This window comes from Marmota marmota, unplaced genomic scaffold (assembly GCF_001458135.2).
Source record: "Marmota marmota marmota unplaced genomic scaffold, marMar, whole genome shotgun sequence".
Classification (NCBI taxonomy): domain Eukaryota; kingdom Metazoa; phylum Chordata; class Mammalia; order Rodentia; family Sciuridae; genus Marmota; species Marmota marmota.
In genome coordinates this window covers 10,871,870-10,887,531 of record NW_026000261.1, presented here as the reverse complement: position 1 = coordinate 10,887,531, position 15,662 = coordinate 10,871,870, and the positions used below count along the sequence as shown (strand labels likewise).

Sequence of the window (15,662 nt, the reverse complement as noted above, 5' to 3'; positions counted from 1 at the left end):
AGCTCAAGCAATTAATCAAGAGAAGACCTCTCTAACTCAGGTTTTGTATTCTGTTCATGTCTTTAATTGATTGGCTGAGACTCACCCACATTAAAGAAGGCAATCTATTTTAATTATTCGAATACTAATCTTATCCAGAACACCTCAAAATAATGTTTGCATAAACGTCTGAGCACCCTATAGCCCAGTCAAGTTAACACATAATATTACATAATATTAACTACACTGTGATGTGAGGCAGGAGTCAAGATTTATATTTTCCACATGAGCATATAGTTTACTCAGCATTATTTGTTAAATAGTTATCCTCTTCCCCAATTTTATTATAAATCAAAGATCCATAATGCATGAATATGTTTCTATTCTATTCTATTCTATGGTATCTATTCGATTCCATTGGTCTCTTTGGCTATCCTTGAATTAACATCACACTAAATTACTAGGACTTAATAATATGTATTGATATTTAGACTTTATATTAGTATTCATATTTGATGAACAAAATCTTTCCAAATTAGTTTTTTTCAATAATGTTTAGTCTATTCTTAACTTTTTGCATTTTTATATATACTTTAGAAACAGCTTATTAAGGTCCATGAAAGGCAGAAAGGATTAAAGGAGAGTAGGAAGGAAGAGTTTTATTTAGGATCAAATTAAACATATGATTAGTTAGTTAATAGAAAATGCCATTTTCTTAATATTGAGTTATCCAGTCCATGACTATGGTATATCTTCCATTTAGTTAGGCATTCCATTTTTCTCAGTAATGTTTTTTACCATATAAGTTTTGAATATCATGTACTGGATTTAAAAATTCTATTTTGCAATTATTTTGCTGATTAAGAACTGCAATTGTTATAAATAAAAAAAGAACTGCAATTGGTCTATCCTGGAGAATTTTCCTTGTACTAATGAAAAGAATACATATTCTGTAGCTGTGGAATGAAGTGTTCTGTAAATGTCTGCTAGATATGATTTAATTTAAATTTTTTTCGGTTGATTTTCTGCCTGGATGATCTGTTCATTGTTGAAACTGGGGTGTTAAAATCCCTAAATTTTATTGTATTAGAATCTAACTCTCCTTGTAGATCTAATAATATTGCTTTGTGTATTTGGGTGCTCCAGTGTTGGGCGCATATATATTTAACAATGGCTATATTGTCTGGATGAATTTCTCTCTTTTTCATTTCTCTTTTGTCTCTTTTACAATTTTTGACCTAAAGTCTATTTCATCTGTTGTAAGTATAGCCACTCCTGCTCACATTTGGTGTCTGTTGGCATAGAATATCTATTTCCATCTATTTGCTTTCAGTCTATTTGTGTGTGTAACAGTGAAATGAGTTTCTTATAGGCAGCAAATAATTGGGTCCTTGTTTTCTTCTTCTTTTTTTTTATATCCACTCATCTATCTTTTAATTAGGGGATTTAATTCCTTTTTACATTCAAGGCTATTATTTTCGTGTAAGAACTTACTCTTGTGAAGAGAGAACCTAGAGAATGGAAGAAAATTTTTGCCACCCACACCTCAGAGCATTAATCTCTAGGATATACAAAAAACTCAAAACATTAACACCAAAAAAACCCCACAAATAACCCAATCAATAAATGAGGAAAGGAACTGAACAAGCACTTTATAGAAGGAAAAATATGATTGGCCAACACATATATGAAAAAATGTTCAACATCTCTAGTCAATTAGAGAAACGCAAATTAAAACTACACTGAGATTTCATCTTACTCCAGTCAGAATGGCAATTATCAATAATACAAGTAACATTAAATGTTGGCAAGGATGTGTGGGAAAAGCAACACTCATATATTGCTGGTGGGACTGCAAATTGGTGCAACCACTATGGAAAGCAGTATGGAGTTTCCTCAGAAAACTTGGAATGGAAGCACCATTTGACCCAGTTATCCCACTCCTAGGTTTATACCCAAAGGACATAAAATCAGCATAACACAGTGACGTAGCCACATCAATGTTTATAGCAGCTCAATTCACAATAGCTAAATTATTGAACCAGCCTAGGTGCACTTCAACAGATGAATGGATAAAGAAAGTGTGGTATATATACACAATGAAATATTACTCAGCCATAGAGAAGAATAAAATTGGGCTGGGGTTGCGGCTCAGTGGTAGAGCGCTCGCCTCGCACGTGCAAGACCCTGGGTTGGATCCTCAGCACCACATAAAAATAAATAAGTGAAATAAAGGTATTGTGTCCAACTACAACTAAAAATATTTTAAAAAGAACAAAATTATGGCATTTGCCAGTAAAGGGATCAACTGGAGACTATCATGCTAAGTGAAATAAGCCAGTCCCTAAAACACAAAGGCTGAATGTTCTCTCTCATATGTGGATGCTAACTCACAATAAGGGGAGTAGGAAAGAATAGAAGTACTTTGGATTAGACAAAGGAGAATTAAGGGAAGGAAGGGGAATGGGAATAGGAAAGATAGTAGAATGAATTGGATATTACTTTCCTATGTGCATATATGAATATGTGACCCATGTAATTCCACATCATGTACAACCAGAAGAATGGGAAGTTATACTCCATATATGTATAATGTGTCAAAATACATTCTACTGTCATGTATAACTAATAAGCACAAATTTTAAAAAAGAATTTACTCCTGTAATTTTGTTAATTATTTTCTGATTATTTTGTATATCCTTTATTCTTTTCTTCCCCATTTTTGTGTTTTGGTGGTTTTCTTGAGTGATAAGATTTGATTTCTTTCTCTGTTTGTCCCATTTGAGGTGATGAATATGCTAAATACACTGATCAAATAGTGTATACATATTTTCAAAGCATTGCTTTGTGTCCTACAAATTTGTACAATAATAATATGACAATTAAAATTTAAAAGACAGAAAGAGTATTTAAGTATTCAATGACTCTTAAAGAAGAAAGAATAGATTCTGTTGAAATTAGTTTTGTAGTCTCCTTTTTACTTTTTCCAATTATTTGAAAACAAACTAATCCTTTTTTATCCCCTGATTGGATTGTGTTATACTTAATTATTAGATATTGGCATTGGTTATGGAGCATTGAAAAATAGCTAATATTTCCTGTTGGCACTCTCTAATGACCTAAATATGTCAATTTTTGTAATAATCCTATGAGATAGATTATGTTATTGTTTTCATTATAAATTGAGGGAACTGAGGTGCAGAAAGACTTTAGGCACCTTGTTCAAGGTCAAATCATTATTACATGGCAGAGCCAGGATCTCATTCAGATTGTTCCAGTGACCATAATAATGAATACATAATGCTTACAATTTTTCTAAATTAACTGTAGAATATGGTTTCTGTGTCACGAATTATATTTTCCCTTCAGCACCTGTGTTCTATAAGCAAATATTTGAATACTGTCATTTGGAGATTGGTGCTGATAAAACTAATATTTGCTTTTTTAAAAAAATTGTTATATGCTCCATTTATACCAAATGTCCAGCAAGGCAAATCCAAGAGATAGAAAGTACATTAGTAGTTGCTAGAGCCTGATGGGGAGGAAATGGGGTTTCACTGTTAAGCGCTACAGAACTTCTTTTCCTGGAGAGAAAAAAAATGTTCTAAAATTAGATAGTGGTGTTGATTGCACAATCTTATGGATATACCAAAAACTATGGAATTGCACATCTTAAAATGGTGGACTTCGTGAGTTGTGAATTATATCTCAAGCTATTTTTTTTAAAAATGAAATTGAAATTTTGTATATTGTTGTATCCTGAGCACTTAAACTCATTCATTGTAAAATATACATATAGATTCTTTTAGATTTCCTAAATTACAAAATCATCTTGTCTGTGTGGGACTTTCCAATACTTCCTTTCCTCTGTTTTGATTTCTTTTCTTTTACTTTCTATGACTTGCAGTAATATTTTGAAAAGATCTAGGGCTTCCTTGTCTTATTCTTAATTTCAAAGAGAAATATTTCAATTCTCACCATTGAATTTGATGTTTTCTATGTGTGTTTTACAAATTTATTTTAATAAATCAAGGAAGTCTCTATTCCTATTTGATAATGTTTTATATTATGAATTCATGCTGAATATTAGTAAATTATATCTATTCATGTTTTGAGATAACCATATAGACTTTATTCTCTTAATATAATGAATTATATCAATTGATTTTCAAATTTTATATCTATCTTTCAACTCCTGAATACTTTAACTTGTTTGTAGTATATTATTCTTTTCATACATGGTAGAATTTTTTCTCATATAGGATTTTTTTTCAGCTATGTTAACAAGAAAGATTGGCCTGGGTTTTTCCTTTCCCATAATAGCCTTGTTAGGTTTGATATTAAGGTTATACTGTACTCTTAAATGGCATTCAGAGTATTTCCTCTTCTATAATTATCTGAAAGACTCTTTTAGATGGATACTATTTTCTTCCTTAGATGTATGTGTGGAAGGATTGTAAACCCCGGAGCCAGGTTCTACCTACCCAAAGCAGCTGCTGTGCGGAGACCCCCAGGTGAAGCCACAGTCACCATGTCGGATCAGGAGGCAAAACCTTAAACTGAGGATTTGGGGGATAAGAAAGAAGGAGAATGAATTAAATACAAAGTAATTGGACAGGATAGCAGTGAGATTCACTTCAAAGTGAAAAATGACAACACATCTCAAGAAACTCAAAGAATCACACTGTCAAAGACAGGGAGTTCCAATGAATTCACTCGGGTTTCTATTTGAAGGTCAGAGAATTGCTGATAATCATACTCCAAAAGAACTGGAAATGGAGGAAGAAGATGTGATTGAAGTTTATCAGGAACAAACCATTCAATGGTTTAGATATTCTTTTATTTTTTTATTTTCCCTTAATCATTTTTTATTTAAAAAAATAGTTCTTTTGTAATATGGTGTTCAAATGGAATTGAAAACTGGCACCCATCTCTTTAAAACATCTGGTAATTTGAATTCTAGCGCTCATTATTCATTATTGTTTGTTTTCATTGTGCTGAGTTTTTGGTGATCAAACCTTAGCTCCCTTCATATTGACCTCTCCTTTTAAAAAATCACACGTATTTACAGAGAGGCCACCTTTTTCAGGACTGTACATTTTCAGACTTTTGGTGGTAAATAAGACTGACCAATGTGACTGTCTATAATGACTTTCCAATTGGCCCTGAAGTTCTAGCATGTGACTGCTTCACTCCTGGACTCTGACTTTCAGTGAGAGATGGAAGTTTTTCAGAGAACTGAACTGTGGGAAAATGACCTTTCCTTAACCTGATGCTACTTTTAAAATCTGAGGGTCTGGACCAAAAGGAATATCAGCTTTGGAGTCAAGACAAACAGACATGGGGAGAGTAACAACTAACTCCAAAGATGGCTTCACTGAAGAGAAAACGTTTTAAGATTTAAAAAAAAATCTTGTCAGAAGATACTGGAAAAGTTCTAATTTTCATTAGCAGTTAATAAGTTAGTTATTCATGCAGAACTGTATACAACAGAACACTGCTCCTTTTATTTTATTTGTACTTTTGGCCTGGGATATGGGTTTTAAATGGACATTGTCTGTACCAGCTTCATTAAAATAAACAATATTTGTAAAAACCTTTTAAAAAGATGTATGTGTGGAAGTATTCACTACAGAAGTTATCTGGGTCTGAAATTTTCTTGGTGGAAAACATCTTAAAGGATTTTAAATTTTTGATTTTTTTCTTTTATATTTAAAGAATAAATAAGAATTTTTAATTATTTGTGTTTCAATATTTATAAGATGCATATCATTAGAAATTCATATATTTTATTTAAAATTTGAAATTATTGACATAAAATTATTTTTAATATATTTTTAAATATGTAGGTTTTGAGGAAATACTTCAATTTTTGTTCCTGCCATTTATTATTTGTTCATTTTCATTTTATCACAGGTCAGACTATGTATTTATTACTTTTATTATCATTTACTAAATAACCAACTTTAGTTTTGTTGATGTGTTTTATTATATGTCTGTTTTCTATTTCATTAAATTCTGCTTGTAGATTTATGTCTCCTTGCCTCTAACTCATTTGGTATAGATTGTTTTCTGTTTCCATATTCTGAAGCTAGTTGCCTGGGTCATTGATTTTCAGTGTTTCTTCTATTCTAATATGTGTACTTCATGTTATAAATATCTCTCTAGGTATGATTCAGTTATAGTCCTCAAGCTTTTTTCTTCCAAATAATGTTTGATATGTAATTTTAATTACCCTTCACTCCAAACATTTTAAAATTTTTCATTGGACAAATTTGTTATTCAAATTCCAAACATTTTGTAATTATTTTTACTATTGATTCTTGCTTAATTACACTGTGACAAAGAAGTTACTCTATATTATTTCAGGGTTATTGGTTTTTTTTCGGGGCCAATGACCAAACTTAGGACCTTGCATGTGCTATGCAAGTGCTTTGCCACTGAACTAAATTCTCAATCCCCTTATTTCAGTTTTTTTTTTAATTTGTTAAGATTTATTTTATAACCTAGAATCTATTCAATTTTAGTAAATGATTTGCATTCATTTTAAACAAATATGCAGAGTGCTGTCATTGTTCAGCATTTTAAATGTCACTGTAGGTCAAATTTACTCATGATTTTGTTCATTTAATTTGTATCCCTACTGATTTTTGTCTTTTTATCAGTTACAGAGAGAAGGGTGTTAACGATAATATAGAAAAATTGTTTATTTATCCTTGTAATTCTGGAAATTTTAAAAATTTTGTTTTGAGATCAAGTTAATAAATGCATAAAAATATTTAAATATTATAATGAAGTGACACTCCTTAACTCTTCTAATTCTGTTTGCTTTAAAGTTTATTTTATTATTAATATAATTCCAATGGCTTTATTTTGATTAGTCTTTCCATGTTATGATTTTTCTATATATTTACTTTCAATCTTCATGAATCTTCATCTTTCAGGTTTGTCTTTTTTTTAATTTTATTTTTTGTTATTGAGAATTGAACCTAGGGCCTTAGCATGTACATTCTCTACCACTGAGCTACCTCACTAGTCCCTCAGGTTTGTCTTTTGTAAGGAGCATATAGTTGGGCTTTTTTCCAGTCTAAAAATCTTTGTTTTTAATTTGTTACACGTAGACCATTTGCATTACTGTGATTATTGATAGTAATAGGTATAAATTGATCATTGTATCAAGTTCCTTCTGTTTATCTCATATGATTCATATTAGTTTTCCTTCATATATAGGTGCTGGGAATTGAACCTAGGGGCAGTTTACCACTGAGTTACATCTCCAGTCCTTTTTTGGTAGCATCATTTATTCATTCAGCCAAGATTTGCTGAATTAAAGAATAACTTGAAATATGTTAAGTTCAATGGTCAGGTCAGATTATTGGGGAAAGTAGTTTGGAAAATGTCCTGCCAAAGTAGTGTTTTTGGATCACCAATGTGAAGCACTTTTTCATAACATGATGCAAATCATATCCAGTTTTGCTGCATAATTATCATAATAATAACATCCACATTAATTACAACAATTTTCTATCCATGAAATTCACTTGATCATCTCAAAACTCTATGGAAAAAGGTAAGTTATAATTAATATAATTTTTAAAATAATATGAAGAAAATGATGCTTAGACAAAGAAAGACACTTGCATGATGTCAAATCTCAAGTAGCATATTATGTGTACATGAGTGTGTGTGTGTGTGTGTGTGTATGTGTGTGGTGTGCGCACACATGCACTTCAACCCCAAATCTAAGTTCAGTCCTTTTTTTTCTTTTTTTTTAATTTTATTTATTTTTTAGTTTTTTAGGTAGACACAATATCTTTATTTTACATTTATGTGGTCCTGAGGATCGAATCCAGTGCCTTGTGCATGCTAGGTGAGCACTCTACCACTGAGCCACAACCCCAACCCAAGTTCAGTCCTTTTTGACACAGTGTCTTGCTATGTTGCTGAGGCTGGCCTGGAAATTTCAATCCCCCTGCCTCAGTCTCCAGAGTCGCTAGGATTACAGGCATCCATCACCACTCCCAGATAGTTTTCTCTTTAGGATCATTTTAAAGCATGCATTCTTGGCCTATCAAATGCTAATACTTATACTTTAACAAGGCCATTATGGGAAAGGAAAAATCCAGGCCAATCTTTCTTGTTAACATAGCTGATAAAAAAAAATCCTATAGGAGAAAAAATTCTACCATTTATGAAAAGAATAATATACTGAAAACAAGTTAAAGTATTCAAGAGTTGAAAGATAGAAATAACATTTGAAAATCAATTGATATAATTCATTATATTAAGAGAATAAAGTCTAACTATATGATTATCTCAAAACATGAATAGATATAATTTAGTATGTTCAGAATATATTCATAACAAACTATTATCAAATAGGAATAGAGACTTCTTTGATTTATTATAATTTACACACTCCCCAAATATTACATTTTAAATACTTTTAATCTCACCCTCTTAACTCATATTTTTGTCAAAATGGATTAGCAATATGATAATATTATTGTTTTATAAGTATTGATTTAAATTTATGTAGATATTTATTTTTTTAATTGCTTCATATCCCTTCCCTCTCCAATCTTTCATCTGAGATCATTTTCCTTTTATCTGAAAAGTGTTCTCTAGGATTTCCTTTACTTCATACCTGCTGGTGTCAAGCATTCTCACTTTTTGTTTATTTGTAAAAGTCTTTATTTCACCTTAATTTCTGAAGTGTATTATTGATGGTTATCAATGTCTAGGATGGCACTTTTTTTGGAAAACACAACCTATATTTGACTTTCTTCATGTTGCCATTGTTACTGTTGAGAAATCAGCAATCAGTCTAAATTGTTTCTTTCAAGGCATAATCTATTTTTTCTGGCTACTTTAAAATTTTCTATTTGTCTTTGATTCTCTACAAATGCACTACATTAGTACCCCCACCCCCATCTTCAGAGGACATGTTCCAAAACCCAGATCTAACACAGTAGGTAGTACCAAACCTCATAGTTTAATGTTTTTTCTATAATTTAACTAAGCACCTTACCATGTACAGTGGCCATAATGTTTGCTGTTGAGGTGCAACAGTAAAACTAGCATGAATTTCTTTTTCTTTCTCCAAAATTTCATAGATAGAAGATTAATTCTTACCATAGATCTTAGCAACCTCAGTATATGATATTTTTTAAATACTTATTTTTTAGTTGAAGTTGGACACAATACCTTTATTTATTTATTTTTATGTGGTGGTGCTGAGGATCAAACCCAGGGCCTCTCATGTGCTAGGCGAGCGCTCTACCTCTGAGCCACAACCCTAGCCCAGCACATGATATTTTTACTTATTAAGTTAAGTTGAGAACTCCTACCTTTTCACTTCAGGGAAGTACTTTATGTCTTCTCTTTGGCATGTCTGAATTGCAGTAATCACTACTTTTGTGCCTTGGGTTCACTATTAAGTAAAATAAGGATTACTTGAACACAGCACTGTGATACCATAACAGTAGATTTGATAAATGAGACTAAGTGACTCAGATGGATATAATATATAGCATGGATGTGCTGGAGAAAGGGATGGAGTGGGATAGCCTGAGATTTCATTGTGCTACTCAGAACAGCAGGCAATCTAAAACTTATTATTTCTGGAATATTCCATTTAATGTTTTTGAATTATGATTGACTGGAGGTAACTAAAAACAAAACCATAGGTAAGGGAAGATTGCTGTACTGTGCATTTGGTGTAAGTTTCTCTTTGGGATATGTTGGGACTCTTGGATCTATATATCAGCATCTTTCATTTGTTTTGAAAATTTTTCAGCCATAATATTTTTGGAGATTGCTTCTGAACAATTCCATTTATCTTTTTCTTATGAAAGTTCAGTTGAACATGTTCAATCTTATGTTTTTTTTTCTTCTACATCTCATAACTTCCCTTCTATTAGTTCTCATCTTCTTTCTGTGCAGCTTTATGGGTAAGTTTCTTCTGAACACCATTTCTAGTTCTTTAATTTCAAGCTGCATAACTCCTGTTAAACCATCTATTTAGTTACTAATTTCAGCTAAGTTTTGTAAGTTGTTTACTAAAATAACTTCTCTTTGCTTATTTTTCAAATTTTCTGATTTTGAGTTCCCTGTTGAAATCTTCAAGATTAGATTTTGCATAACCAAATACTCTAAGCTTTATGGTTTAATAGTCATAATCAAGTAATTCAAATCTCATGGATCTGTTTGTGCTGCCTGTTGTCTCTACTACTTATTACTCATAATGTCTTTTTTCTTGTACCTCTGGTTATTTCTGATTTCTGGATATTATACTTGAGCAATTACTTACTGGATTAACTTTAGGCCTAGGATGATGGAATATTTTGTTTGCATTGGTCAGGGCCGTAAGTGTGCTTACTGTCTGGAATCACTATAATAATCTATATTCATATCTTAAAGTTTACTAGTCAATCTAGATGATGTAAACCCAAAATACATGTCCAGCTTGGTGTCATATGTATGTAGTCCCAATTACTTGGGAGGTTGAGCCAGAATGATCACTTGAGCCTGGGAATTTGAAGCTAGCCTGCACAACATAGTGAGACCCTGTCTCAAAATAAAAAAATAAAAAGGGCTGGGGATGTAGCTTGGTTGTTAAGTGCTACTGGATTCAATCCCCAGTACCAAAAAAAAAAAAAAAAAAGCAAAACAAACAAACAAAAACCTCCATCTGCTCCAATTTTTGTGCACTCAGAAAGCAGATTAAGCTGTGAGCCAATAGGTAAACAGCTACTTCTGAGACAGATTTCTGAGTAAATCACCATGTACCAGCATAGAGACCTGTAATGCAGGATAAGATCACATTTGATCTGCTACATCTGACCACCTTTCTGATGAGCTAACTCTTTCTACAGAGAGAGTGGGGAGGGACAACAAGAAGGAAGAGGAGGAGGAGAGATGGGTACAAGGTAGCCTTTGTTAAAGGCCACATGAGGGTGTAGACCCTATGTGCAGTAGGCACAGAGAAGAGAAAGATCACTTCCAGCTGGGGGGTTTCAAAGGACGAATGAAAGAGGATGAATACCAGACCTCTAATAATGAGAAGGACCAGGATCTGGGAAGAATAAGAGAGCAGGTAGCAGGAAGAAAATGGCATGTAAGGACAATAAGAAACAAATATAGTGTGCTTGGGTCACAAGTAGTGAAAGCAGAGAAGTACATGACTAGTACATGAATGTGTGTCCTGGGGCACAATTCTGATGATGCTTAATGTTAGGATTAAGAGAATAAGTTTTGCTCTGTAAGTGATAGGCTTGCCATTCAGGGCCTTCGAGCAGGATAATAACATGTTGAAACTGGGGGAGAGTCAAGTTTAACTTGATGGTAATATACAAAATTTATTGGAATGGAAGTGGGTAGGTAAGGAAGCAGGAAAACTAAAGAAGGAACTATTATAGAGTTCAGACATGAGATTATGAGGTTTTAAGGTAGTTATAGATTAAGGAGATACCCTGAAGCAAGAAGGGGACTTGTTGACTGGGAGAGAAAAATCAGATGATACTTTGATTTCAAGTTGACGTTACCTGATCCTTTTGTAAAGATAGGCAAAGTTAATTAATGTCAGGTTGGGATTTGTAGTCAAAACAGGCTAGTTGCTCCCTCCCTCTTTCTATATCCTGACCATCTTCTGGGGCTTAGGTCAAGGTCCATTTCCTTTTTTTTTTAAAAGAGAGATAGAGAGAGAATTTTTTAATATTTATTTTTTAGTTTTCGGTGGACACAACATCTTTATTTTATTTTTATGTGGTGCTGAGGATCAAACCCAGCGCCCGCACATGCCAGGCAAGCACGCTACTGCTTGAGCCACATCCCCAGCCCCCATTTCCTTTTGAAAGCTTTCTCTGTATATTTCAGACCAATATCACCATTGTCTTCTTTGAGCCCCTGCTGACCCAAGATTCCATCCTTCCCTTTAGCCCTTTCCACAGATGGCCTCATGTAAAGAAATTTTCTGCCTACTGAGAGAGCATATCTTCCAACAAGGTTGTGCCCTTTCCATTTAGGGATGCAAGGAAGTGCTAGGCATCCTTAGGCTCCTGAAGAAATAAATATTAACTCATCACCCAACAGAGAAAGAAATTGAGAAAATGGGAGATAACAGAGGAACATAGAGACAGCCTCATTCTATGACTGGCACTATCCAGCTTGTGTAAACTTAAACTCTTAAACAGGATAGGGAGATAGCTTAGTGTGCTCAAGGCCTGGGGTTCCATCCCCAGAACTGCCAATAAAATAATAATAATAATTTAAAAAATTCTTAACTGTGAATAAACACTGAGCCTCAGGTTCCTAATTGATTCAATGAGGCAATGAATCCTTACTTCACAGATTGGTGAGAGGGCACCTTATTACCCCACTGACCTATATAAAGCAGCTGTCTCCATTCAAGACACTTAGCAAGCAGTCAGTAATGGTGAATGTCCCAGAGGTCTCCAGAGGAAAAGTACTGTTTCTTTGTGATTGGTCTTTGTGCCTCCCCCATCCTCGCATACTCTGGTGGATGTATAAGAAATCCTTATGACTGCATTTTATTGAGGGCCCAAGATGTATTATTATTTTCATGTGTTTCAGATGTGGAGGCAACACAATGGAAGTGACTTACTCAAGGACACAAAGTAGTGATTTTTTTTTCCTCTGGAAACTCAAAGGGATCTCCTGATTCCAGTATTTGGTCCAAATAGAAGCAGCATCCACAGTAACTTGTATTTCTGTTTCTCATATACCTGTGCTTCCCAGATGTTCATCTAGAAGGTAACATAATGGGGCAGAAGAGTCATTGATAGTGCAGTGTGTTTTTCTCCTATCCAATCATCTGTTGATCTGATGTCACTGAAGCTCATATTATATATATTAGTTCCTCTTACTACAAAATTATATCTTTAATGGGAGTTCGAGATGAGGTTCCAAACAACATTTTTTAAAGATCTACTTACTATATGTTGAACACTTTTATAAGCATTTTTGTTTAGAATTCACAATAATCCTCTGATGCTGATAATGTTATTCCAACTTTCCAGATAAGAAAACTAAGGCTCATGGAGTTTTAGGAACTTTTCCAAGTTCACACAACCAATAAGTTGCAAAGCTGGTATTTTAGTTCTTGACCTCCACAGTAAATAATGAGACTGGCTGTCAAAGTGTATGTAATATGGTAACCATATGATGTGATGCACATAAAATAACAACAAAACCTCTTGATGATGATGATAACAAAGATGAATTATCTCCTTAGGTTTAGGGTCCTGGGCTATGAAGTTAGAGCAAAATGTCAATGTACTGAATAGGCCAGTTTTTTGGCACTATATTGAAATGCTACCTTATCCACATATTAAAAGTGCATTAAAACCTAGGAGTGTAGAAGAGCATTCTTATCTTCTACTAGAAGATAAACCAGTACCACACTGTTTTAATTATTTATTATTAGAAGCTCTCACGTGTTAAGATGGGTAGATAGAATTCACAGCTTTGTAAGACTGAGTCATCCCATCTGGAAATCTGGCCTCCTAATTGTCTAAACATCCAAAAGACATATTTCTTATCAATTATCTCAACAAAATTCAAAATTTACTTTAGATCTTCAATAATGACTAAAAATTGATTTGAATATAATCAAACTAAGGACAGGGACCCTTTTTAACCTGACCTATAGAATAGCTTCTGAATGAGAGATAATGTATTACCAATAGTTGCTTCAAGAGCTGTAATAAAGATGGAACAGGAAAAGGTATGGAGACAATATGATATAAAATATTTTAGAAAAATGAATATATTAGAGGACAGTAAGACTTGAGATACTAAAACCAGAAAGGGACCTGACACTATGGGCCAAGAAAGAGGAGTTGGTTGTCTGAAAGTGCACAGTAAGAGTAGAAATGGGGGAGAACGAAAAGGATTTGTAAGAGTATAATTATGTGCCACATAATGATATTTTGATAGATGATGGACTTCATATATAATAGTGATTCCATAAGATTATGTCACCTAATGACACTGTAGTTATCCTATTTTATATAAATACCTTATATGATGTTTGCACAATGCCAAAATTGCCAATTGATACAAATCTCAGAATGTATGCCCATTATCAAGTAACATGTGACTGTACTTGGTCACAGGGAGAAAAAGGGAATCAGGGATGATTCCCAGACTTTTGCATGGGCAACTGTGTGGTTTCTGCGACCATCAACTAAGATAAAGGAAAGAAGAGAGGGAGATTGTGTGGGAAGAAAGGAAATGAAAGATGATGAAATCACTTGGGGACATTGAATTTGAGGTATTCCAGGAATATCTGAGTGGATATGTCTAATAGTTATTTAAAATGTATCTGAATCAAGTTGACTCTAAAGTTCAGACGGAAAAGTAAATATGCAAGAACATATAGGGAAAATCTGAAAAAGAAAAAATTATTGGGGGTAGTAGCTCTTCCAGATATGTGAACTTAATATAATCATCTATAATTCAAACTGGTAGTATGAATATCAAACACACCAATGCAATAGAATAAAAAGCCCAGAAAGTTTCCCAAATACATATGAAAATTTAGCATGTAATAAAGGTAGCATCTCAAATCACAGGGGCAAAGATGGACTTTTAAATAAATGATGCAGGAACAACTGAGAAACTAGTTAAAAAAAAAACAAAAAACATTGGCCTTGTGGAGTGGAGATCCATACCTCATACCATACACAAGTATAAACTCTAAATATAAACAAAACAATATGCATATGAGAAGAAAACACAGGTTAATACTTCTCTGACCATAAGTAGGAAAAGATTTCTTAATTATGAATGAAAGCGTAGAGGTGAGAAACGCTTGATATATTTGACTACATTTTTCAATGCACGGCAGAAAATGCCATAAGCAAAGCCAAAGCACAGCTGACAAACTAGAAGGTAATATTTGCAACATATACAACAGGTTTAATAAAGTTAATGTATAAATTCTCACTAGAAAAATATGGAAAAGCCCTGAATAGACAATGCACACAGAAAGATATTTAAATTGCCCTTGAACATAGAGAAAGGCAAAAGGAAAAGCCATTGAGATACTACTTCTCAACTATGATATTAGTGAATACTTAAACGTATTTCATATGGTATGTTAGAAAGGGTATCAGTAAACACTATTATTTTTGGTGAGAAAGGAAAAATAAATCTGAGGTTTGGGGAGAAAATATGGAGATGCAAATTTGGGAGTTCAGTTTTTAGAGGCAAACGAATGAGAACACCCAGCTAGAGAGAACTTGAGGAGAAAGGAGGCCCAGGACAGAACCCTAGGGAACGCTGCAGTTCAGGGTGGCAGCTCAGCTTCCCAGAGAAACCACCGGGCTCTAGAATCAGGCAGAGCTGGTTTTGAAAACCAGTTGTTGGGGTTCAGGAGCTGAGCGCTCTCAACAAAATCGGATATGCTCTCTGATCAGCTGTCACAACTTTAATGGGCATCTGAGAGGTATGCTGTACGACGATGTGGTGAGATGCACCAGGTAAAGCACCTGGAGTTAAGAAGTCTTCCCTCCCCCCACCCTATTTCCAACATACATTCCCCACTGTCCGCATCTTCTCAGCCCCTCAGGGATGGGGGGTGGTGAGGTGGGTCAGGCAGGAGGGGGTGCGAGCTCGGGTGACGCGACGTTCACGTGACCGGCCGGGCGCAGACGTGG

At 33.9% G+C, this 15,662-nt stretch overlaps 1 protein-coding gene and 1 pseudogene across 2 annotated transcripts in view; both read left to right on the top strand.

The window, feature by feature from the left end:
* Positions 1-15,662, top strand: part of LOC107152501 (transcription elongation factor A protein-like 3) — a 29,817-nt gene that overhangs the window by 12,884 nt on the left and 1,271 nt on the right. The window lies entirely within an intron of this gene.
* LOC125614281 lies at positions 4,496-5,579 on the top strand (annotated as a pseudogene).